Source organism: Ovis aries, chromosome 15, assembly GCF_016772045.2.
Source record: "Ovis aries strain OAR_USU_Benz2616 breed Rambouillet chromosome 15, ARS-UI_Ramb_v3.0, whole genome shotgun sequence".
NCBI classification, from domain to species: domain Eukaryota; kingdom Metazoa; phylum Chordata; class Mammalia; order Artiodactyla; family Bovidae; genus Ovis; species Ovis aries.
Window position 1 is genome coordinate 70,047,889 of NC_056068.1, and position 25,666 is coordinate 70,073,554.

The following is a 25,666-nucleotide window of genomic DNA, read 5'->3' on the forward strand; positions in this document are numbered from 1 at the left end:
GGATCATCACCAAAGCACCATTCCTAAACACCATTATAACAAATAGCATTTAGAGACTGTTCATTGAAATTGACCCTCATATAGAGTTCTTATAACATGTACTAGAGTAAAAGAACATTTGATAAAATCAGAGAGCTAGCAAATTGAAAACTGATTAAAGCCTTTTTTTTCCCCTGAATGAGGAAGGATAATGAACATGCAGATTGCCAGTAATTTTTTCTTTGTTTGTTTGTTTTGAAACTTAAATCACATCTTTATCTGTTTCTCTGCTGATGGGCACTTAGGTTGCTTCCCATGATCTGGCTATTATAAATAGCGCTGCAATGAACATCAGGGTGCTTTACATGTGGAATCTAGAAAAATGGTATCGAATTTGGTGATCTAATTTGCAAAACAGAAACAGAGACACAGACATAGAGAACAAATGTATGGCCATGAAGGGAAGGAAGGGAGGTGATGGGATGGATTGGGACATTGGGGTTGACATATATACACTCTTGATACTACTCATGGACAGAGGAGCCTGGCTGGCTATAGTGTACAGGGTCTCACAGAGATGGACGTGACTGAAGAGACTTAGCATGCATGCCTAAGAGAGATAACTGGTGAGAACCTGCTGTATAGCTCAGGGAATTCTAGTCAGTTCTCTGAGGTGACCTAAATGGGAAGGAAATCCAAAAAAGAGGAGCTATATGTATAGATGGGTGATTCACTTTGCTGTACAGTAGAAATTAATGCAACATTATAAAGCAAATATATCCCCCCAAATTATTTTTTTTAAGAAAAAGAATAAACTTAAATCACATTTTTGAACTTATGGTTTCTGTGGAGTAGGGGTCTGCTGCTTTGGATTTCTCATCAGGCTGCATTCAGGGGATAGGCCAGGGTTGTGGTCTATTCTCAAGGATGGAATGGGGAAGGAACTGTTTCCAAACACATGTGGTTGTTGGCAAAATACATTCTGTGCAATTATAAGGCTAAGGATTTCAGTTTCTGGCTGGCCATTGACTGGATGCTGTCCTCCATTTCCAGTTGGTTGCAGACCAGAGACTGTCTTCAGTTGCATGTTCTGATGGCCTTCCCAACCCGGCTGCTTGTTACAGTAAGGACAGCAAGGGAGAGAGTCTGCTAGCAAGGTGGACATGACAATCTTATGTCATGTAATCACAGAATTGAAATCTTGTTTCCATTACCATATTCTAGTTTTACAAACAAAGATCCATCACTAGATGGATCAAAGCTATGGTTTCTTCAGTAGTCATGTAGGGATGTTCATGCTGGACCCACAAAGAAGGCTGAGCACCATACAACTGAGGCTTTTGAACTGTGGTGCTGGAGAACACTCTTGAGAATCCCTTGGACAGCAAGGAGATTAAACCAGTCAGTCCTAAAGGAAATCTAGCCTGAATATTCATTGGAAGAACTGGTGCTAAAGCTGAAGCTCCAATAATTTGGCCACCTGATGTGTAGAGCTGACTCATTGGAAAATACCCTGATGCTGGGGAAGATTGAAGGCAAAATGAGAAGAGGGTGGCAGAGGATGAGATGGTAAGATAGCATCACCAACTTAACAGACATGAATTTGAACAAACTCCGGGAGATAGTGAAGGACAGGTAAGCCTGGTGTGCTGCCATTTATGGGGTTGGATCACAAAGAGTCAGACACTACTGAGTTACTGAACAACAGCAACAACAAATATTCTAAAACAAGTCACAGGTCCAGGTTGCTCTCTAGGGAGGGAGATGCTGCAGAATGTGAATGCCAGGAAGCAGGGATCCTTGGATCATCTTAGAACCTGCTGGTTATTGTCCACCTTCTAGCTCCCAGTGGCTCACATGCTCCCACGTGTCCTCCCCCACCACCGCAGAATATAGTCACCACCGACCAAGAGGAACCACATGTCTCATCCATTACAGCATTTGTTTAGAGTCCAGCATCTCATCATCCAAATCAGAAACTTCAGTCTGGGTAAAATTCCTCTACAGTTACCAATTTTTAAAACTAGAGAAACAACTTATCTACCCCTCACCCCTGTAACCTACAATTGTAGAATATAGAGCTTTCCAGTAAAATTTCATGGAGGTGAAGGGGTAGAGAGACTTTCAGAGAAGGGATGAAGTAAATGAGAAACAGCAAAAGATGCAGACATTGTAAAATGAAAAATACATACATATACAAAATATTATCATATATAAAATATTGTATAGTCAAAACATATATAAAATATGAGCAACCAATTACCAGTTGACAATCAACTCATTATGGCAGGTTCAAGAAGCATCTTAAGCCTTTTCTTTAGGGTAGCCCAATAAAGCATGACACTCTGTTTAATTAGTTTTGTGATGGCTTCACGTCCTTTATCAGAAGATTTAGAAAGCTTTCCAAATAAAAGGTAATTTTATTTGGTAATTTTATTCCAACTTTAACATAAAGATACATTTGCTGATTTGGCATCATATGCTCTATACCTAAAAACACAAAATATTCATGCCTAGTGGACCTGACTTTCAATACAGCAAAATTTCTTAACCGGACCCTAAGTATCAAAGGCAAAAATCTTTTTTTGAGAAACTAGGTCTCCTCATGTCAAAAAAGCTGTAACTCTTAGTTCACACCTTAATGCATCCAAATAAACAAAATCAAGGCTTATTAAAGTAGACATTGTTATAGTCACAAAAGTGAAATGGCAGGCTTTCTATGCCATAATTAACAGAGCCATCACTTGAGGTTTACAGTGGAACACAAAAGTGCCATTTACAGTTTGAAACAAAAGAACCATTAGCTTTCTGCCTTCTTTATTGCATTATTGATTTACAATTATTTCCTTTCATTTAATTCAGCCAAACATGCATGCCTAACAATTTTTTATCCTTTAAAATGGTGGTTACTGATTTTGCTTCCAAACAGTGCCCTCCCAACCCTCTTTTCTCACTGTCAGCTTCTCAATTTGTTTCATTAATAACAACTTTCATTTTCCCTAACGATGCTTTTGGCATACTTACTTGCAGGCACCTCTGACCACAGCACAATAACATTTTGCAGGTCTATCGGTTTAAGACTGTATCACTGGAAACAATGACTATCGAACCCGCCAATGTTTGAAAGCATTTGTCACATTTATTCTGACTTCTGCTTTAAGCTATGCCCTGCTTGCTGTCATTTGAAGATAAATGAGAATGAATGGAACATCACCTCTTTCTCTTCTCTGGCCCATATCTTAACCCATCAAACTATAACGTTTTAATTTTAATCATAGAATCTTTATTAGTAGTGGCAAAATGACTTTGACAAAACTAAAATACTCAGATGAATCTAATTTACCAATTTCAATCTCAACACTTTCTGCCTTTCTCTAAGGTGTCTTACTACAATTAGTGATTAGCACAAGAATCAGTTCAAGAAGCCTGAGTTTTGGGCAAACAATTACATTAGTAATGTCAATTTACTTAGAGCATTTGATACTTGTGTTCTCTGCACAAAAGACTATTAGTAGAATGTGTGCATATTTTATAAACCTGAGGGATATTATTCCTATTCATTAGCTACAACTCAAAATAATAGGATTTTGGTGTTGTTAATTACAGTGAAGCATTCATATATATACACACATACCCTTCCCCCAGCACATACACACATCCATCTATGTGGGTCTGACCTCAAGTTCGCTTCCACCAGGAATTATTTTTAAATACTAATATAACTCAAATAACCCTCACAACTTCTGTATAGACTTACAACTTTGATAGAGCCTCTAATAAGAAAATTTTGTCCAGTTGTTTAAACTGTGGTGCCATTTAAGCAAATATCAACATTAATAAGAGAAATTTTAAATGTTGGTGATTAATCAAATCTCTGCTTATGATTTGAAATGATGACCCTTCTGACTCATACAGAAGTATGAGCTTCCAAGTTGTTTAATAATCTTACAAGAGATACTTAGCTAAAAGGGGACTGCCTTGTTTTTTCTTCTTAATATAATTAATAATACAAATTATATTTTTTCTCCAGAGATTCTAATTTTGGTTATAACATTTTGGAACTTGGTTGCAAAGGGTATATGGTATTTGACGTGATTATTATTATATTAGGGGAACATTTGTGTTTGAAGATTGACAGAAACAACTTAAGATTAATGAATAAGGAAGGTAATGTTCACTTCAGTAGCTCAGTCGTACTTGAGTCTTTGTGACCCCATGGACTGCTGCATGCAAGGCTCCCCTGTCCATCACCAACTCCCAGAGCTTGCTCAAACTCATGTCATTCGAGTACGTGATGCCATCCAACCATCCCATCCTCTGTCGTCCCTTCTCCTCTCACCTTCAATCTTTCCCAGCATCAGGGTCTTTTTCAATGAGTCAGGTAAATGTTCAAGCTCGGTTAATTCATCATTTAATTTTAGGGTAGGAAGATATGTTGTCGGGCTTTCCTGGTAGCTCAGAGGTTAAAGCGTCTGCCTGGAATGTGGGAGACCCAGGTTCAATCCCTGGGTCGGGAAGATCCCCTGGAGAAAGGAAATGACAACCCACTCTAGTACTCTTGCCTGGAGAATCCCATGGAGGGAGGAGCCTGGTAGGCTACAGTCCACGGGGTCGCAAAGAGTCGGACACGACTGAGTGACATACTGTATTAAGATATGTTGTCATGTGTCTTATAAATAAATTCTGCAGGTAACTCTGGAACTAGAGTTCCAGAATTATTTTGTAAAGTGAGATACAGCCATGTTCTTTAAAGCAGTGGCTTACAAATAAATTTCTGGTGCAACATGCATTAGACAGATATTGCTGGTTTAGAAAACTGATTAACATATTTTGTCAGCATCTTCATTCTGAATTTTATTTTTGTTCAAAGAAGAAAATTTTATCAAGATTCTAAGCAGGTAAGGAGGGGCTTCCCAGGTAACACTAGTGGTAAAGAACCTGCCTGCAAATGCAGATATAACAGATGCAGCTTCGATGCCTGGGTTGGGCAGATGCCCTGGAGGAGGAAATGGCAGCCCACTCCAGTATTTGTACTGGGAAAATTCCATGACAGAGGAGCCTGGTGGGCTAAAGTCCACGGGGTTGCAAAGAGTCGGATATGACTGAAGCAACTTAGCATGCATCTATGCAAGCAGGTAAGGATAAACCTAAACATATCTATTTCATGAAAGTCAAATCTTACCCATTATCTTTACTTACTACTTCATTCTATGGGTTTACATTTCATGCAAAGATGGGCTCAATAAAGGACAGAAATGGTATGGACCTAACAGAAGCAGAAGACATTAAGAAGAGGTGGAAGAATACACAGGAGAACTGTACAAAGAAGATCTTCATGACCCAGATAATCACGATGGTGTGATCACTCACCTAAAGCCAGACATCCTGGAATGTGAAGTCAAGAGGGCCTTAGGAAGCCTCACTATGAACAAAGCTAGAGGAGGTGATGGAATTCCAATTGACCTATTTCAATTCCTGAAGGATGATGTTGTGAAAGTGCTGCACTCAATATGCCAGCAAATTTGGAAAACTCAGTAGTAGCCACAGGAATGGAAAAGGTCAGTTTTCATTCCACTCCCAAAGAAAGGCAATGCCAAAGAATGCTCAAACTATCGCACAATTGCATTCATCTCACACACCAGTAAAGTAATGCTCAAAATTCTCCAAGCCAGGCTTCAGCAATAGGTGAACTGTGAACTTCCAGATGTTCAAGCTGGTTTTAGAAAAGGCAGAGGAACCAGAGATCAAATTGCCAACATCCGCTGGATCATGGAAAAGCAAGAGAGTTCCAGAAAAACAATAATTTCTGCTTTATTGACTATGCCAAAGCCTTTGACTGTGTGGATCACAATAAACTGGAAAATTTTGAAAGAGATGGGCTTACCCGACCACCTGACCTGCCTCTTGAGAAACTTGTATGCAGGTCAGGAAGCAACAGTTAGAACTGGACATGGAACAACAGACTGGTTCCAAATAGGAAAAGGAGTACCTCAAGGCTGTATATTGTCACCCTGCTTATTTAACATATGCAGAGTACATTATGGAAAACGTGGGACTGGAGGAAGCACAAGCTGGAATCAAGATTTCTTGGAGAAATATCAGTAACCTCAGATATGCAGATGACACCACCCTTAAGGCAGAAAGTGAAGAAGAACTAAAGATCCTCTGGATGAAAGTGAAAGAGGAGAGTGAAAAAGTTGGCTTAAAGCTCAACATTCAGAAAACGAAGATCATGGTATCTGGTCCCATCACTTCATGCGAAATAGATGGGGAAACAGTGGCTGACTTAATTTTTCTGGGCTCCAAAATCATTGCAGATGGTGATTGCAGCCATGAAATTAAAAGACATTTACTCCTTGGAAGGAAAGCTATGACCAACCTAGATAGCATATTCAAAAGCAGGGACATTACTTTGCCAACAAAGGTCCGTCTAGCCAAGGCTATGGTTTTTCCTGTGGTCATATATGGATGTGAGAGTTAGACTATAAAGAAAGCTGAGCACTAAGAATTTATGCTTTTGAACTGTGGTGTTGGAGAAGACTCTTGAGAGTCCCTTGGACTGCAAGGAGATCCAACCAGTCCATTCTAAAGGAGATCAGTCCTGGATGTTCATTGGAAGGACTGATGTTGAAGCTGATACTTCAAAACTTTGGCCACGTGATGCGAAGAGTTGACTCACTGGAAAAGATTCTAATATTGGGAAGGATTGAGGGCAGGAGGAGAAGGGGATGAAAGAGGATGAGATGGTTGGATGGCATCACCGACTCAATGGATATGGGTTTGAGTGGACTCAGGGAATTGGTAATAGACAGGGAGGCCTGGCGTGCTGCCGTTCATGAGGTCACAGAGAGTCAGACATGACTGAGCAACTGAACTGATCTGAACCCTAGAGAAAGTTGAAGAGTTCAATCCTCTTATAAACCAGAAGGGACCAAGGAAACAGGTGCCTTCTCTAATAAAATTCTGCCCTACCTCTCTCATCAGATAGATGTGTTACTCAAATGTGATACTCAATCAGCAAAGAGCATGGGAAAGCAGAAAGAATGTATTCAATATGAGGTAGTGACCAAATGACTTAGGTTTTTTCTGCCATAATTAACCCACTGATATTAGTAACATTTTTGAGCACATTTTAAGTGAGATTCATTGATATCTCACAATCACTCCCATTCTGCCTCTTCCTTGTTCTCATTTTGATTACTTTGAATTATTTTCATTATATGTGTGCTGATTTTAAATAAAGTGAAAAGTGAATTAATTTGAAATATTTGGTCTATAACTGTGCATGCTGCAATCTGTTCCATACGACAGCTATAGTGAACATTCCATAACTTGGGCAGTGCCTAATACATCACTGATCTTTAAGATAAAGAGGGCATAGAACAGTGTATTTTAAGGTTTAGTAAGTGTTTTTGAGCCAATAAATTTCAAAAGAAGAAACAAAGATGGAGAGACAGAAGTTAGGGAAGAAGAAAAAAAAGAAGGAAAAAAGGAAAGAGACGGGGAGGAAGACAAGTTGAATGAGATGAAAAAAATGAGGGTTACCTTCAGCTTGCAGGGAAAAGAACAGTTTAAAAATACCTGCAAAGTTTCAAAACGATAAGGGTCTGCCCATTAATTGCCATGATAATGTATTTGTCGACTTAGAATTTAGTGACATCAGCTACAATTTTATAATTATCTCACAGCTATACAATCTATGTTGTTATGCTAATTAACACATTTCTGTCTGAATAAGATAAGAGATGGTGCCCAGGAATGAATACAAGCCTATGATTCAGAGGCTGAAGAACTCTGCTAATGTCAAGCAAGATTTATGAGTAATAACAAAAACTAGGTGTGAATTTCAGCTTCCTCATGTTCCTGTAGTTACAGCATGTCCTTCAACTTTTAAATTTTTAGTCTCATAGTTTGCAAGATCTTTTTACTAGCTTCCAATATCATAAATTGGCAGTTAATTTATTTAATACATTATTTGATAGTTCTCTTTTACCTTAAGAGAAGTGATATCACTAAAGGGTATTATAAGAGATATTGTGGCTATCTCTGAAGTAATGTTTCTTGGTACAGGCTATGAGAGAAATAATCCCTAATCACCATGTCCTCTTTTTCATAACACACAATTTAAAGTGTTTTCTTAAGAATAGTAGTAGTACATGGGTTCTCAGTCGAGTCTGACTCTTCGTGACCCTGTGGACTGTAGCCTGCCAGGTTCCTCTGTCAATGGGATTTTCCAGGCAAGAATACTGGAATGGGTTGCCATTTCTTCCTCCAAGGGATTTTCCCAACACAGGGATTGAAACCCAGCCACTTATATCTCCTGAATGGGCACGAGGATTCTTTACCACTACCTGATTTTCTTGTCACTATACAATTAGGGAAAAAAAAAATTGGTTTGCACACTGGACACAGATACCTGCAGACAATCTTCACTGGAAGCTCCAAGATTTTATCCCCATCTGGTGGGATGGGGGAAAGTGATGTCTTCTCAAATGACTCAGAACAATAAAATTTCAACACTTCCTGGGAAAAGAGCTTCAAATTTATTGAGATATTTGTTGTCTAATCCCAAATGATTTATCAGGTTCTATCCAAAATTGACTGGTACCTCTAGGAAAATACAAATTTCACCTCAATCCTATGCAAATCTCATCGTCAGGCATTGTCAAGCCTATCACTCATTTCCCTGTGTAGAGTAGATGAGCAGTGGATACTGGCGAGGAAAATGTAAGTTAAGAAACTTCTACTGAAATAAAAACTGTTATTTTTTTCATTCTTACAAAACCCAGTGATTCCCTTCCAAATTTTACAAGGAAGCTATTGTCCTTTCTTCTTTCATATTAGTTTTTGTAAAATGTTCATTGATTTCTGGATATAAACTTGCATGAAGTATAAGGGACCAAACTGATTGATTCTAGAAGTTGGTATGGCTTTAATTGTGAGTTTTGGTCTCTTTCTCCATGGCAAATTGAATTATTAGTCTCAAATATTCATGTCTCTGGAATGGTTTTATACATTCACAGCTGTGTCATAGCCTCACAATGTGCTGAATAAACTTTATGATTGTTGACTTTGCGTTTGGCTTTGTGATTGCTTTAGCCAATGGGATGCTATTGGAAATGACTTAAGATATGTTTAAAACATGTGTGTACATCTGGGCTTGTCCTCTTTGCTTCTACCACCATCATGAGAACAAAATACTTCAAGTAGCCATAGTCTGTGGTCTTGATAAAGAGATTTGAGTTTCAGAGCCACCAGGCCTGACCCAAAATCTGAATCAGACACATTCTAACCAATAAGCAGGTGTATAAATGAGGTACAAATGTATAGTTTATGCCTCTGAGGTTTTCTGATTGTTCCTTAGTAGCAAAAGCTAATATTGACCCCAGTAACCTTCTGCCCTGAATAGAAGTACTGACCAAAACCTTTGTGAAAGTGGAATAAATGTGTGTGACCTGGTAACATTTGTGTAGGTAGCAAGGATCAGCATAAAATCATGTGGAATTAGTTTTTTTCTCCTATCTTAGAAAAAAAAAAATCTGTAATCAGCAAACAGTTTTAAGTCAAAACTGGAGCACGCATAATGGAAATGTAACCCTGAGTCAAGGTTCCTCGGTTCTTCCTTGAATTGGGATGGCCCTATTTGTTCTCTTATACAGACACTTTGTATTGTCATTGCTGGCAGGAAAGTAGGCAGAAAATAGGAGGCTCTTTCCTACATATCAAAAGAAAGAGGCTTTGACTTGGTGTTGAAGAGTCTTCTCTCCATACCTCAGTCTCGGGTGCCAGCATGGATACTAAGAAACAAAGCCCTACCCTTCCATATTTCTTAATATGCTAAAGAATTAAAAAATATTTTCCCTGAATGACAAAATCTTTTGCCAAAAATTGCTGTCAGTTGTTGAAAGGGGCAAGAGGAGGAAAAGAGGGATAACCACTGTCCACTTTTGTCCTTCGTACTTGCTGACATCAAGCTAGAAGACTCTCTGCAACTGAATGGGAAAGAAACGTTCTTACCTAAACTGAAACCTTCTTCATCACAGGGCAGTTTTCTCTATTCTGGTTTACCCATCAGTGTGATCTCTCCTTCTTGTCTATTTACAGAATTACTCAAAATGTCCAAACTGTTAAAGGTACACTCTCTGATACTGATCACTGTTGTGGATTAACTCCTCCTTTACTGCCAATACTGGCTTGCCAGTGTAAATGGAAGGGATATAAGAGGATATACTCAATCTGCCACCTTGATCCAGAAGTCAGGTTGGGAACTTACAAAAATTTCATTAGAGGTACATAATTTAAACTTTTACTTACAAAACAAAACAAAAATAAGAATCCCCTTCCACAAGGATTAAAATGAATTGAACATGAAGTCCAAACCAGTTTTTTTTTTTTCCAAATGACCTCATTATAATTTCTTTACATTTGAGATTTAAAAGAAGGGATGAGTGGGGAAAATGGCACATTACAGCAGCCAGCCCAGTACACAGTGCTCTTCCTGTTGAAGGAAAAGGACTGGTATATTTTTAAATTATCTTGTATCATGCAAAACATGATATATTATCATGCTTTGGATGTGTTATCTTATTCATTCCTCACAAACTAAAGGACAAGTAACCCTGTTCCCATTTTATAAATGAGAAAATTTACTAGAAGTGTTATAACTTGCAAAAGTTCACACAACCACACTATGAAAGAATTTAGATTTCATCGCAAAGTTTATCCAAAGATTGCTTCCTCATGAACAACTCTTACATGCGAGATGCCCTACTTTCCCTCTAAATATATTCAAACCAGCTAGCTATGTATTCAACCTTAATTAAGCAAATTAACATTGCTTTCTCTTCCTTTCTTATAGAGTTCCTTTCACTTCTGGCTTAGTAGGTCATTGGATGATAATGCTCTAAGATCTGTAGTGTTGCCTATGTCTGAAGACAAAATGAGACCTCAGTACTTGCTCTAAGTGTTTAAGTTCTCAATACTATCATGCTATAAAAATATTATGACAATCTACTATGAGCAAAGCTACCCAGGGTGCCATACCTATTAGAAGTTAACTTCAGTGAGGGGTTCCCAACCCCTAGGGTTGTTAGGAACCTGGCCACCTAGTGAGATAAGTGGCAGGCTGGCAAGAAAAGGCTCATCTGCTGCTCCCCATCACTCACATTACCACCTGAAGCATCCTTCCACCCCATCCATGGATAAACTGTCTTCTATAAAACTGGTCACTAGTGCCAAAAACGCTGGGGACTGTAGGCTTAAGTGATATCCCTGCTGCTGTTAGGAATGGAATTAATGAGCATAGATGTACATTTTCCCATCATTTTTTGCCCCTGATTTTATTCTATGAGATGGAAGGCTCATTTCATCTCCCTTCAATCAGAGCTTCTCTAGCATTTTTATCAAAATAGCTTATCGACTTATAATGTTTCTCATTTCAAATCTCCCATGAGCTTCCCTGGTGGGTCAGCAGTAAAGAATCACCCTGTAATGCAGAAGATACAGGTTTGATCCCTTGGTTGGGAAGATCCCCTGGAGAAGGAAGTGTATTTCCCAGTCCAATATTCTTGCCTGGGAAATTCCATGGACAGAGAAGCCTGGTGGGTCACAAAGAGCTGGACATGACTTAGTGACTAAACAGCAATAGCAACAACAAATATAAGATACTTATTTAGGGTATACATAAAAATTAATACAACATTGTAAATCAATTATACTTCAATAGTACATATATATATTAGAAAAAGATTTCTATTTAGGTAATGACACAAAACAAATCATAGGTTCATGGGTTAGGGGGTTCATGACTAAGGAAAGGAAAGGAATGAAGTTTGGAGTTTCAGACCATTCTTTCATTATTTAACATCTATAGCTATACATAATTCAGGCTAGGAAGGGAACTTAAAAAAAAAAAAAAACCTAAAATTCTGTTGCTACAACTACAATGTTTATTTCAGGTAAGGTATGATCTGTCAATTAGTTTAGTCTCTCATCACTGATATCTAGTTTGTTCCATCCAAAATGTCCATGGTCCATTGTACACCAATATCTAAAGTACTTTCGGCTTCCCCCTCTCCTAATTTACATGTGTTCCAGGTTTAGTGCAATAAAAATGCAAGGTCATATTTCAATAACAATTTTTTCAACATGTCCTTCATGTCTCCCTCTCTTTTTTTAATTGGTATACTCAATGAGATTTCTAAAATAAGTTTACTGCCCTATACTTTAGATCTACTTCCGGAATTAGCTGCCACTTATCAATTTAAGTTTCCGCTCATAAAAACTACATCCTTTGTTGAGACCATGTTAAATATTAGCACAGAAAACACAATTGTTTTGTGCAAGATGATATAAACAGGTATGCTAATCAGTACACTCACAAGTCTTTTCAGTGATCACTTACAGAGTCAGATATCCTCCAAGGTGATAAAGAATATGCAACAGCCATTCTCTAGGTTTTGGGGATACACAATCCAATTCCTTCAAGGGTTGGAGCATAAACAAATAGGCATGACAACAGACGCACACACAAAATGTTATATTAGCACTAAAATGGGATATACTATTAACCATGAAGAGGCAATGGAAAAGGTTGGACCAAAAGAGATTCAAATAAGAGTTCCATATGTGCTTCAAGTTTTAAAGGTTTTAAATATTAAGTAGAAACTTTTCAGATTGAGAAGAGCAAGGACAGGAGGATTTGAAAGCATATGGTGAGGTCCTGGAAACTTAACTTATAAGATTGGAACATTTGAAAATATAATGGATTGAGATCTCATGTGTAAGATACGGCTAGATTACAAGGGCTTTTACCACATGATTAAAAAAAAATGAGTGGCTGTCCTTGAAGAAGTCCATATTGTATGTAGAGTGATAATCCTAGATTTTTACATAGAAAGAATATTCTGGAATTGGTCTGGAAACTAGAGGTATCTGATAAACATATGACATTAGCAAATATTTTCTCCCATTCTGAAGGTTGTCTTTTCATTTTATTTATGGTTTCCTTAGTTGTATAACAGTTTCTAAGTTTAAATAGGTCCCATTTGTTTATTTTTGTTTTTATTTTCATGACTGTAGGAGGTGAATCAAAAAAGATTTTTCTGCAATTTATGTCAAAGAGTGTTCAGCCTATATTTTCCTCTAAGAATTTTAGAGGTTCCTTTAAAAAAAACTAAAAATAGAGCTAGCATATGATCCAGCAATCCCACTCAGGGGCATATACCCAGAGAAAACCACAATCCAAAAAGACACATGATCCCCAATATTCACTTCAGCATTGTTCACAATAGACAAAAACAGAGGAATGAACAAAGACGATGTGGTACAAATATACAATGGAATATTCAGTTCAGTTCAGTCGCTAAGTCGTGTCCGACTCTTTGCGACCCCACGAATCGCAGCACGCCAGGCCTCCCTGTCCATCACCAACTCCCGGAGTTCACTCAGACTCACGTCCATCGAGTCAGTGATGCCATCTCAGCCATAAAAAGAAAACAGTGTCGTTTGCAGCAACATAGGTGGGCCTAGAGATTGTCATATTGAGTAAAGTAAGCCAGATAAAGATAAATATCATATGATATCACTTATATGTGGAATCCAAAAAAAGGGTACAAATGACCTTATTTATAAAATAGAAATAGAATTACAAATATAGAAAACAAACAAGATTACAAGGGGGTGAGGGAGGGAATAATTGGGATACTGATATTGACAAATACACACTACTATATAGAAAATAGATACCCAATAAGTACCTAGTGTATACTGTGTCCTCCTCCAGGGGATCTTCCTGATCCAGGGATCAAACCTGTGTCTGTCATATCTCCTGCATTGGCAGGTGGATTCTTTACCACTCGTGCCACCCAGGAGGCCATAGGACAGGAACTTCTACTCACTACTTTGTAATGACCTACTCTGTAAGGACCTATATGGGAAAATAATCTAAAAAAAAAGTATATATATATATATATATGTATACGTATTACTGATTCACTTTGATGTATACCTGAAACTAACACGACATTTTAAATAGACTATACTTCAATAAAAATTAAATATGTATATATGTATATGTATATGTATATATATATATATATATATATATATATATACACCTAAGTATACATATACATATATAACAGTAACATTTGAGTTAATTGAGTGAGGTGATCATAAAATTCCAAATGTAAATACTTTGGATACTAGATTCCAACACTTAACATAAGAACTGTTGTGTCTGCACTGGTTGCATATTTCTCTCCAAGGTGAGAATATGGTTCAAGTTGCCGCAATAAACATGCTGCCTTAGCCAAAGGAAGCCAAGGGGATTTTCCCTTATGATCACTTCAAACAGGAGTAATGACAAGAACATCTCATCAGGAGAACATAGTGCATTGTCCTAAAATCTCTGTAAAACACAGCTTTCCCGGACTCACGCCTAGGTATTTAAGTCCCACATCAACAAAACATTCCATTAAAATCGTCCCTGTTGGGAAAATGCATTAGTGTTTGCGATCTGTTAATTATAAATAGGCAGACTCCTAATGCCTCCTGTAAGGTTTCCAAGACATCCTGTGAAAATTAATCATAATGGATTTTTAAATTTTTTTGTTTCTCTCCAATGGTTAATTATAGCTCCAATGAGTCTAATAAAACTATGCCACAATGCTTCAACTGATAGTCCTTAGAATTTTAGGAGCCAAAGGTTCAAGTTATTTAATCAGAGGTCTTGATTTATTTGGAACATTATCACAATATGAGCTAGATTTTGTCACTCAGGGCCTGTTAGGTGAAAGATTGTGAATGCTTTCATTTCCCTTTCTCCAGATGATGATTATTTAAAGATCCCCCCCCTACTCCCTCCAGAGTTACTTTTGCATGAACATCCTGGCATAGGAGATAAAGTGCACGTGACTAATTTTGGATAATAGAGCAAAATTCCTTGGTCTATGACAGCATTATGTGGTATTGGTAATAAACTCTAACAATTTATACCAATCTTCCACAGGAGGTACTTTGTCTAAATCTTTTACATTTTAAAAATTATGAAGTTATTCTGCCAAATTGGTTAATTTCCCTCATCTGTTTTTATGACTTGGGAGTCCAAGAAGTGTTGTTTCTGAAAATATAGAGAAAAAAAATAAATAAGTCTGTCCTCTTATTAAAAAAAGAATATTTATTTCAGGAGTATATTTTAATATACCCTTAATTTTCAAAAGAAAGGTAATATGATTGCCAAAAGTTTTCAAAAGAGAGCTAATAACCTTCATCTTGGATTATGAAAAACCAGCTTCAATCTGTAATGTATAAATTAGAGAAAAGGATTCAAATCTTCTAATTAGACCGAGAGCACTTAAAGAAAGAAATAATTGTGCCAGTTCCATTTAGGAAGAGGTTGAAAGGTAAAATAGGTATAAATTATATATATTTTAAAAAAACTGGCAGTTGAAAGAAAAAATATATCTTTTGTTTTTGCTATGATCATAAAATAATAACATGTCAATACATTAGCTTTGAATTTTAATATGATCATATGATAAAAATATGTAGGTATCCAAAATGATGTTTTTCTTCAACTATTTATGGTACTATAGAATATGGGTACTTTGGTATCATATCCAGGCTTTGAGGATCTAGTCTATGGAAAATGTGTAAATTTCTCCAGTCACTATCCAGGCCCTGGATAAGAGGTTGGGCAGGGGTTGAGAGCAAAACTGTTGCGACAGAGGAGAGCCAAGCAAAGAATAAAAGTCTCATTGCCAAAGGAGCTGAGAGTGAAGAAGAGAGCTGCACCAGATGTTCAAAATAGCAGGGCTATGATTTTTTTTGAATTATGTATCGATGTAAATGATCCAAACTAAGTTCTTAAATTCACAGACATTCACCTAAGGACATCTGATGTTAAAATAATGAATGGGTACAGTATTTTTTTAAAAAGCAAAATTAATACAATAGGGTGGAAGGATCACTTTAGCCATGCTGAAAGAGATGAAATATTTGATTGATAGGGTCAGTGATTTTGGCTGGGCAAACTATTGGGACTTACTAATGCAAAAGCCTAGGGCTTTTAGAGGAGAAGGCAATGGCACCCCACTCCACTACTCTTGCCTGGAAAATTCCACGGACGGAGGAGCCTGATAGGCTGCAGTCCATGGGGTCACTAAGAGTCAGACACAACTGAGCAACTTCACTTTCCCTTTTCACTTTCATGTATTGGAGAAGGAAATGGCAACCCATTCCAGCGTTCTTGCCTGGAGAATCCCAGGGACAGGGGAGCCTGGTGGGCTGCCGTCTACGGGGTCACACAGAGTCGGACACGACTGAAGCGACTTAGCAGCAGCAGCAGCAGGGCTTTTAGAAAAGTTGCAATAAATAAGTTTTTACTTACTAATGGAAGTTACTATAATAAAAGGGAGCTGTGAGAATGAAACAGGATAGTCAGATTTGGAAAAGCAGGAAAGAACAAAGAAAACTTTGGAAGGGCCACCATAGACATTGCACACTGTAGGACTTGGACAGTATCTCTGAACAAGGTACATCAGTGGGGAGACGGTGGGCTATAGTGACTGTAAGCAGACTCTTTACGTCTGAGCCACCAGAGAACTTGGAATGATTCTAGGTTATATTTTAATAAATGATCATTTCAATAATGGTAACAACCACAGAAGGTCAAATTCTTAAGAAGGGACAGCATTAGCCAATCTGGAAGAAAACCAAAAAAAACAAAAAAAAACAAACAAAAAAAAAAACCTTCTCCATATAATATAACTCCAAGTGTTTGAACCAAGAAAGAAAGCAGTATCTCCGTTTGGGATGTGGAAACACAAATGGACAGAGTGAGGTGAGTGGAGGTAAGCAACGAACCAAAATGAGTTTGACTTTGAAAAAGTTCTGGTTCAGATTACTCTGAGACATCTGAGAGATGATATTTTATTGCAAATTAAGGTAATATCCTGGAAAGTCCTGGTGGGAAATCTAGTTGGAAATGTTGATTTGAAAATCATGGGGATTTGGGGCCATAACTTACATCATCAAAGAAAAGAGATATATACAGCACATCTCAGTCTTAAAGATTATCTGTAGTTAGTAGGTTAGAAAAGAAAGAAAAGAGGATATCTTATTACAAAGACTAAAATGATAAACTGGATGCAGAATGAAACTCTATTTCAAATTTTCCAGGAACCACCTATAAAAGACGAGTAAAGAGGGAATAAAAAGGATGAAAAATTACCTTATACTACTCTAAGAGACTATTCTGTATTTTCTAGGACATCAAGACTTTCTCTTGATCCTTTAGCTAATATTAACCTTATCTGTAAATAAAATTTTGGAGCTGGATTGCCATTTAGCTTGATCAAAAAGACAAATGTGTTTAGATGATGATAAGCTTCCTGGGGGAACAGAGACTCAGTATTTGCTGGCTGAAGACAAAGTATTATACAACACTACACTCCATCTAAATGACAAATAATAGATTCTAATATTATCCTTGCTATTTAGCTACACTCCTTAAAGTGTGTAAGGGCAAATGTTAGACTTAGAAATACTAATAGTATTAATTACAACATCTTTTTCCAAAAGTTGCAACGTAAGACTGAACAGTGAAATTCTATTGGGTTGACAATCTGTATTGTCAACATATCAGTGCCATCCATGTGGATTTCATGTTCCCTACTTTAGAAAAAAAGAAAAATTTTTGTTCTTTAAACAAAAGGGCTGGAGCCTAGGTCTGCAGGTATAGGATGCTGACTTGCAGAACACATCTAGCGCACATCACCTGCAAAAGTTTAATGAATCCCTTTCTTGCCTGCCCTTGACCTTGCCAAGAATGTTACGTGTGGGGGAATCAAGAAACCTGTGAGGCCATATGCTGTGGATCAGCCTTTGGCCAGTTTCCCCCATCCAGCTGTCGCTTTGAAAGTAACATTGCCTGCACATGTATTTTTTATATGCACACAATTGTCCTGAATTTTGGCTGTAGGGGAACACTGTTGAGAAATAGTCTATTGGCTTTGTTCAATGCAAGTTAGCTTTCTGATTTCAAACATGATATTTGGAAGCTGTGAGTGTCCTTTACACTATTTTTCACATATAATTATCTGATTTTAATCCTTAAAAATATAAGTAATATGGGGAATGCACTAAATTCAATAAAACAAGAGATACACAATAAAAGTAAAATTCTCACTTTCTCCATCCTTAGTAGTTTGTGTTATCACCAGTTTCTTTTTATATCCTTCTAGAAATTTAAATGCTTATAAACAAATACAATATTATATCATTTTTGTAAAATAAAATTATATTGTTCACATTCCTTTGCTTTGGTTATAGTTAGCAATGAATCACCGAATCTTTGCCTGTCAATACATATGGCATTTCAGAATTTTTAAGGACCATGTAATATTTCACTTTATAAAATTACTATAATTCATTTCCTCAATTTCCTATTAATGGGAACTTTAAATTATGTTCTTTTCTAATTATTTTCTCCTATCACAAACAGTTTTGTAATGTTTAGGTTTGTATTTCATGGTATTATTTTTTATTACAAATGTAGATTAAATACAAGCAGTCGCACAATATAGTCAAAAGATAACTGATCTTCTAGTCACATTGATCTAGATTTGAATCCTAATGAAGCCATTTACTTCTCTAGTCTCTGAGCAAAACACTTAACCTCTCTGAGTCTCAGATTTCCTCTTTATACAATGATGACAAACCCAGTGCAATTAAAATTTTAAGGTAAATTTCCTTAAAGGATGGTATAAGAAAGTGTTCCAAAACCAATAGCTTAAGAGTGGAAGAGGACAAAGAACAAAATCTAAGTGCAGAGAATTGGACTAAGTATCAAATCCTCCAGATTCTTAGTTGAGTGATTTTCCAGTTAATCACATTGACGTATTCTAGGCCCAGTTTATCTCTCTTTGCCCATCGACTGCAATGCCCCACATGGTACAAGCAACAAGATACTGTTGGCAAAGTCCACATAAACAACTAAGAGAAATCTCTGGAGAGTATGTATGATTTTTGTTGCCATGCCTGTGGTCTCTTCCTCTTGGGATTTTTTTCTTTTTCACAGAAAGGTTTGACATGATCATTCAGGGTACATCTCTTTCTTTTCAATTTTATATTGGAGTAGGAATGATGCTGAAGCTGAAACTCCAGTACTTTGGCCCCCTCATGCAAAGAGTTGACTCACTGGAAAGTCTCTGATGCTGGGAGGGATTGGGGGCAGGAGGAGAAGGGGACGACAGAGGATGAGATGGCTGGATGGCATCACTGACTCGATGGACGTGAGTCTGAGTGAACTCCGGGAGTTGGTGATGGACAGGGAGGCCTGGCGTGCTGCAATTCATGGGGTCACAAAGATTCGGACACGACTGAGCGACTGAACTGAACTGAACTGATAGCTGATTTAAAAAGTTGCAATAGTTTCAGCTGCACAACAGAGTGACTTACTCATACATATACATGTATTCCATTCTCCCCCAAACTCTCCCAAACAGGCTGACACATAACACTGAGCAGAGTTCCCTCTGCTATACAATAAGTCCTTGCTAGTTGTCTGTTTTAAATATAGAAGTGTGTACATGTCCATCCCAAATCCCTAACTATCCTTTCTCCCTGTCCTTCCCTTGTAACCAAAGATCTGTTCTCTAAGTCAGTGAGTCTGTTTCTGCTTTACAAGTAAGTGCATTTGTATCATTTCTTTTTAGATTCTACATATAAGGGATGTTACATGATACTTATCTTTCTCTGTCTGACTTACTTCACTCAGTGTGACAGTCTCTAGGTCCATCCGTGTTGCTGCAGATGACATTATTTCATTCTTTTTAATGGCTCAGTAATATTTCATTGTACATATGTATCACCTCTTCCTTACCCATTCCTCTGTCAGTAGACATAGAGGACGTTTGGGGAATTTTTGATGATAACGTTCAACCATAACAGCAATTATGGTTTGAGAGAGAGATTCAATTATGTCCATAGATGATACACCCTTGATCAGCCCTGGGTGTTCATTGGAAGAACTGATGTTGAAGCAGAAACTCCAATACTTTGGCCTCCTGATGTGAAGAACTGACTGATTTAAAAAGCCCTGATGCTGGGAAAGATTGAGGGCAGGAGAAGGGGACGACAGAGGATGAGATGGTTGGATGGCATCATCAACTTGATGGGAATGAATCTGAGTAAGCTCCACGAGTTGGTCATGGACAGGGAGGCCTGGGGTGTTGCAGTCCTTGGGGTTGCAAAGAGTTGGACATGACTGAGTGACTGAACTGAACTGAACTGAACTGATCCCTATACATAGTCTGTGGACCTGGGTGGTGATTAGGTCATTACTAAGAAGCATCACTCTAGCACATACATCTTTGCCTAAATTTGCTCCTTTAAAATGCCACCTTTCAATCAGACTGTCACATTTGTCTGAGAGAGATCATTATTGCTATCTTGCATATATTCGTCACAACAAACTTGGGAAGTAGACAGAATCAGGAGTCTGTTCCTTTTGGGTGTTTGAGGGAGTTAAGCTCTAGAAACAGCATCAATTTGCCCATATCTTCTAACTCCAAGTTCACTTTTCTTTCTAGCATAATATATTGAATGACACTATATTTTTAAGAGAAGAAAAGGATGATCTGTCTAGTATACCTGCTTCTAGGTTCACAGCTTAACTCTTTCAGGAAAAATTAGGCTTCTTCCAGATATTTTCAGGGATGCCCCATGCAATATCATACAAATTGCCCCACACGACTAGCAAACCTCACCTTTGTTTAGTGCAAGGTCTGCGAATCACCTTCATCACAGATGAGCGCCAGGCTCCTTGTACAATGGTCTTGTCTCTTAAATATGCCATGAAATTCTTTTCTTCTAAACCTCCCTAACTGGATTTCCTTCAACTTAGATGTCTTTTCCTCCATTGTCCACCCTTGTAAATTATACTCTTCTTTGAGGCAAGTGAAATGGTCTTGACCAAGAAGCCCTTGTTGATTTCTTCAGTCACAATGAATTATTCCTTTTGCATAAAGAAAACCAAATGTGTATATACCTACAATTGACATATTCTGCTTTGTATTAAAATTTATTGTTTATATGTTGCCTCCCTGAGCAATTGGAAACAATCTATGTGCCAGACTCTCAACTGGGTCCCATAGAAACTGAACATCACCAAGGTGCACTTATAGTTCCCTCTTACAGGTGCTCCCTTACTAAATTCTATCCAGTAGTCAAGGACAAGCTCATTACCACCATCTTCTTCATACCCTTCTGAATTCCTTTAGCAAGACATGTTATTGTCCTTTGAACTCCAATACCAACTTATGGCAATGACATCTTTCTCATGACAATAGTTTCAGTACCTTTCGATTTTTTCTGAAAGATCTGAACTTCCAAGTCAGTATGAATTGCATCTGTTGTGTTGCGGTTTATCTCAGAGTTCACGGCATGATAGGTATTCAGTAAAAACTTGCTGTATATATGGAAAGACATATATTCTTCTAGTTCATACCATTTATGGTTATGTCCAATAAATGTTTAATCTCTCAAAGCTACTTTTAATCAGAATTTAGTATGTTTTATTTTGAACCAAGGAAATGAACATTCCTGAGGTAATAAACAGTTGAGTATATGCAGTATCATTCCATGTAGCCTAAAAATTATGGAGTAAAAGGAATGATGGATAGAAAAATGAATGAAAATTCCCCACAGTTCTAATTCATAGCATGGCTGCATTAATCACACATATAAATATAATTTCATTTGATAGAAAGTCACTGGGAGGTCAAGATGGAGAATTTGCATTAAAATGTCACTCCCCCATATGGAGGAAAATGCATTTCAAATATATCATTAGCCACAGGGAGGATTAATGCAGACTATGCATCCACCAGGCCTTTTTTTACCATCACATTCATTTTCCTCTGTGTTTACTGAAATGAAAAATCCCTGTATCCAAGTCAAACAACAAGCTTGCATCTTTTTTCATCCTTCCCTAGTGAGAATTCCAGCTGGGAGAAGTCATCTTGCTACATCCCGTCGTCAGACCCGTGCTAGTAAAGTCAGAGAAATCACAACGGATCAGAAGTTAGACCGACTGCACATCAGGGGACCGCCTTTGCCATGGGACATGTACACAGCAGTTGCTTGAAATGTGTGCATTGCCCATACCTCCTACCTGGTATTAGCATTGTATGTCTGAGATACCGTGGATGAATCAGATTTCCCTCTACATTACAGTCAGTGATTTGGGGAATTCATGTCCGTGTCATAGCAGCATTGTGCAGGTATTAAGGCATGGAATTTAGAAGCCATAATGTCATGGTTCGAACCCTATCTTTAATGTTTATTAAATTTTGCAATCTCCCTGAAACTTTATGTCCTTATTTGCCAAATTGCATAAGACTAATGTTCTCATTTAAGTTTATTGTGACGATATCAGTGCTTTAGAGAAAGCCAATTTAATAGATTCTTTGTCCATACAGTGGGTGTTTACTGAATGCTAGTTAAAAAGAAATTTCTGGTTCATTTCTAAATTGTTTAATATTTCTCTGGCTGAACAAAACTGTACATGTTCTAGATGCAGAGGCAGGCTACTGAAACCAGAGCACTTAATTAAAATTAGACATATCACTTGAAAAGTGGTAATCATGTAAAAGAAGAAAAAGAAAAAGCATCTGGAAGGAAAAGAGAAAGAGAAACAGAAAGAAAAATGAGACAAAGGAATTGGAAAAAGCTATTGTTTCTTTAGCACTTACTGTACATATAATAAGTTTAGTAAACACTTCAAAATAGTAAATGGAAAAAATATAGAAAATGAGAAACATAAAATGAGAATTTTAAGAATCATTTTTAGAAGGTTAATATCCAAATAATAGGAATTATAGAAAGTGCAAAGAATAAAGATGCAAAAATAAACTTATCAAACTAATAACTGAATTCAACTTCTCAAAAATAAAACAAATTAATTTTGAGATATAGCAGACACTCACAGTGTCCATCACAGTGGTTGAAGGAAGGCTCACACCAAGGAACATCTCTGTGAATTTCAAAATACTGAAGGAAAAAAGAGAAAAGTCTTCAAACACTTTGAGAAAGAAAAGGCAATGGATGTGAAAAGGATTTAGGTTTATAATGACATTGAAATTCAATAAATACAAAAATATATGGTTAAAAATATATCACTATCTTTCAAAGTTTTGCAGGAAGAGGAACATGGCTTGCAGCATCAAATTCTATAACCAGCCAAACTACTAGTTAAGAACTAGTTTAACTACCAGTTAAGTACTGATTTTTACTATATGGCAGGCCCTGTTGAAAACACAATACACGAAATAACAAATGTAATTCTTCAATAATCTCCAAAGATGGATATTATTATCCTTTCTTTACACAGGAGGAAATGGAGGCATAGAAAGGTTAGAATAATGTCTTTGAAAGTCATGCCACTGTTTCTGTCAGAGGATGGGAGGACCAGGGCTAAAAAACCCACAGTCCAGGTCCAAACATGACATCTTGTACCTCAATCAAAAATAAATTGCTACCCTGACAAAAAATGCTGCCTTTATCAGGTGTGTCTTTATGATACTAAACATAAAACGCTTTCATCACTAAATTCAAAGGAATGTCTCCCTTATCTCTAAATATGTCCTTTAGAAGTAACTACATTTACCTCGAAGGTTGTTTTATATATATATATATATATATATGAAGTGAAGTCGCTCAGTCATGTCCGACTCTTAATGGCACCATGGACTGTAGCCCACCAGGCTCCTGCATCCATGGGATTTTCCAAGCAAGAATACTGGAGTGGGTTGCCATTTCTTTCTTCAGGGGATCTTCCCAACCCAGGGATTGAATCCAGGTTTCCTGTATTGCAGGCAGACGCTGTACCATCTGAGCCACCAGGGAAGCTAGCATATATATATATATATATATATATATATATATATATATATATATATATATATATACACATATACATATATATATATATACTGCTGCTACTTAAAAAAATCAGATAATTTATCAAAAATAACTTTATCATGTGTTTCCTTCTCTTTCCCCTTCCCACAGTCTTTTGCCTAACTTTACTAAAATACTAACCTTTCCATAGGTTCCATTTGCTTATAAATTTGAGGAACATGTCTACATACTGAACTCATCCTTACCTGGAATTAAAATGCAAACATATTCAGTAGAATAAAAAATATTTCATTAGAATATGAATATTTCTAAAGCTCTGATTTAAAGATATGCTTCTAAGAAATTTGACTTTTCCAGTGACCCAGATATTTTTTTAAGTTTCTCTCTTCCCTGGGATGTGCATTGTCTAATCGAAGTAGATTCATAACCACCCTCGTTCTTCATGTGTCTAATGATATAACTCAAAGCAACACAATACAAAGTAACACTTGCCTAATAAGCGTTTTCTGAAGTTCATAGAAATGGAGGGAAAGGTTTCCTTTATTCTTTCACTGTGTATTATATTCTCCAAGCATGTATTATTATTATTACCTAGTTGAACTAGTCTAATTCGCAGTTGGATAAATCACAAGCCAGTTGATTCTCAAGCCTCCCCAAGTTATTGCTTTACTTCATCCAAAGATTTTATAGTAGAGAATATGGAATATCCCAGATGACTTAAAGTTATCACTTTCTCTTTCTAAAGCCTATAATTGTCCAAAAACTGTTATGTCGTGGAAAACCTCCATAAATAATTAGCGTTGCATTGCACTGGTCAAAAAACATACTTGAAGTAATTCATAAAAATGCAAGGTTAATGCACTAGAAAATGATAGTTTTTCTAGATATGTTAATATGTTTGTTCCTAATAGCTATTAGGGGTTTCCCAGGTGGCTCAGTAGTAAAGAATTTGCCTGTTAAGCAAGAAACACAGGTTCACTCCCTGGGTTGGGAAGATCCCCTGGAGAAGAAAATGGCAATCCACTCTGGTAGTCTTACCTGAGAAATCCCATGGACAGAAGAGACTGGCAGGATATAGTCCATGGGGTTGCAAAGGAGTCAAACACAACTTAGCAACTAAACCACTACCAAAAACAGATATTAGAATATATTTCTCCATAAAATGCTTTTGCAGGTAGATATTTCTAGGTTTGGCTACTCAGAATCCAACCCTCCTATTTAATGAGGAATATAGAACCCACCTCAGTTCAGACTTTGCTACTGGGAACATTTTCTGCACTTTGTATCCAAGACTGGGGCCTGAGCTAAATGAATCCACTACTCTGTCCTCCAAAATCACTGCAGATGGTGATTGCAGCCTTGGAAGGAAAGTTATGACCAACCTAGACAGCATATTCAAAAGCAGAGACATTACTTTGCCAACATAGGTCTGTCTAGTCAAGGCTATGGTTTTTCCAGTAGTCATGTATGGATGTGAGAGTTGGGCTGTGAAGAAAGCTGAGCACCGAAGAATTGATGCTTTTGAAGTGTGGTGTTGGAGAAGTCTCTTGAGAGTCCCTTGGACTGCAAGGAGATCAAACCAGTCCATTCTAAAGGAGACCACACCCAGGAATGACGCTAAAGCTGAAACGCCAACACTTTGGCCACCTCATACAAAGAGTTGACTCACTGGAAAAGACTCTGATGCTGGGAGGGATTGGGGGCAGGAGAAGAAGGGGACAACCGAGGATGAGATGGCCGGATGGCATCACTGACTTGATGG

General features: G+C 37.4%; 1 protein-coding gene across 4 annotated transcripts in view; it reads right to left on the minus strand.

Moving 5' to 3' along the window:
- LRRC4C (leucine rich repeat containing 4C) overlaps positions 1–25,666 on the minus strand; it is a 1,433,039-nt gene that overhangs the window by 718,432 nt on the left and 688,941 nt on the right. The gene's annotated exons all lie outside the window — the stretch shown is intronic.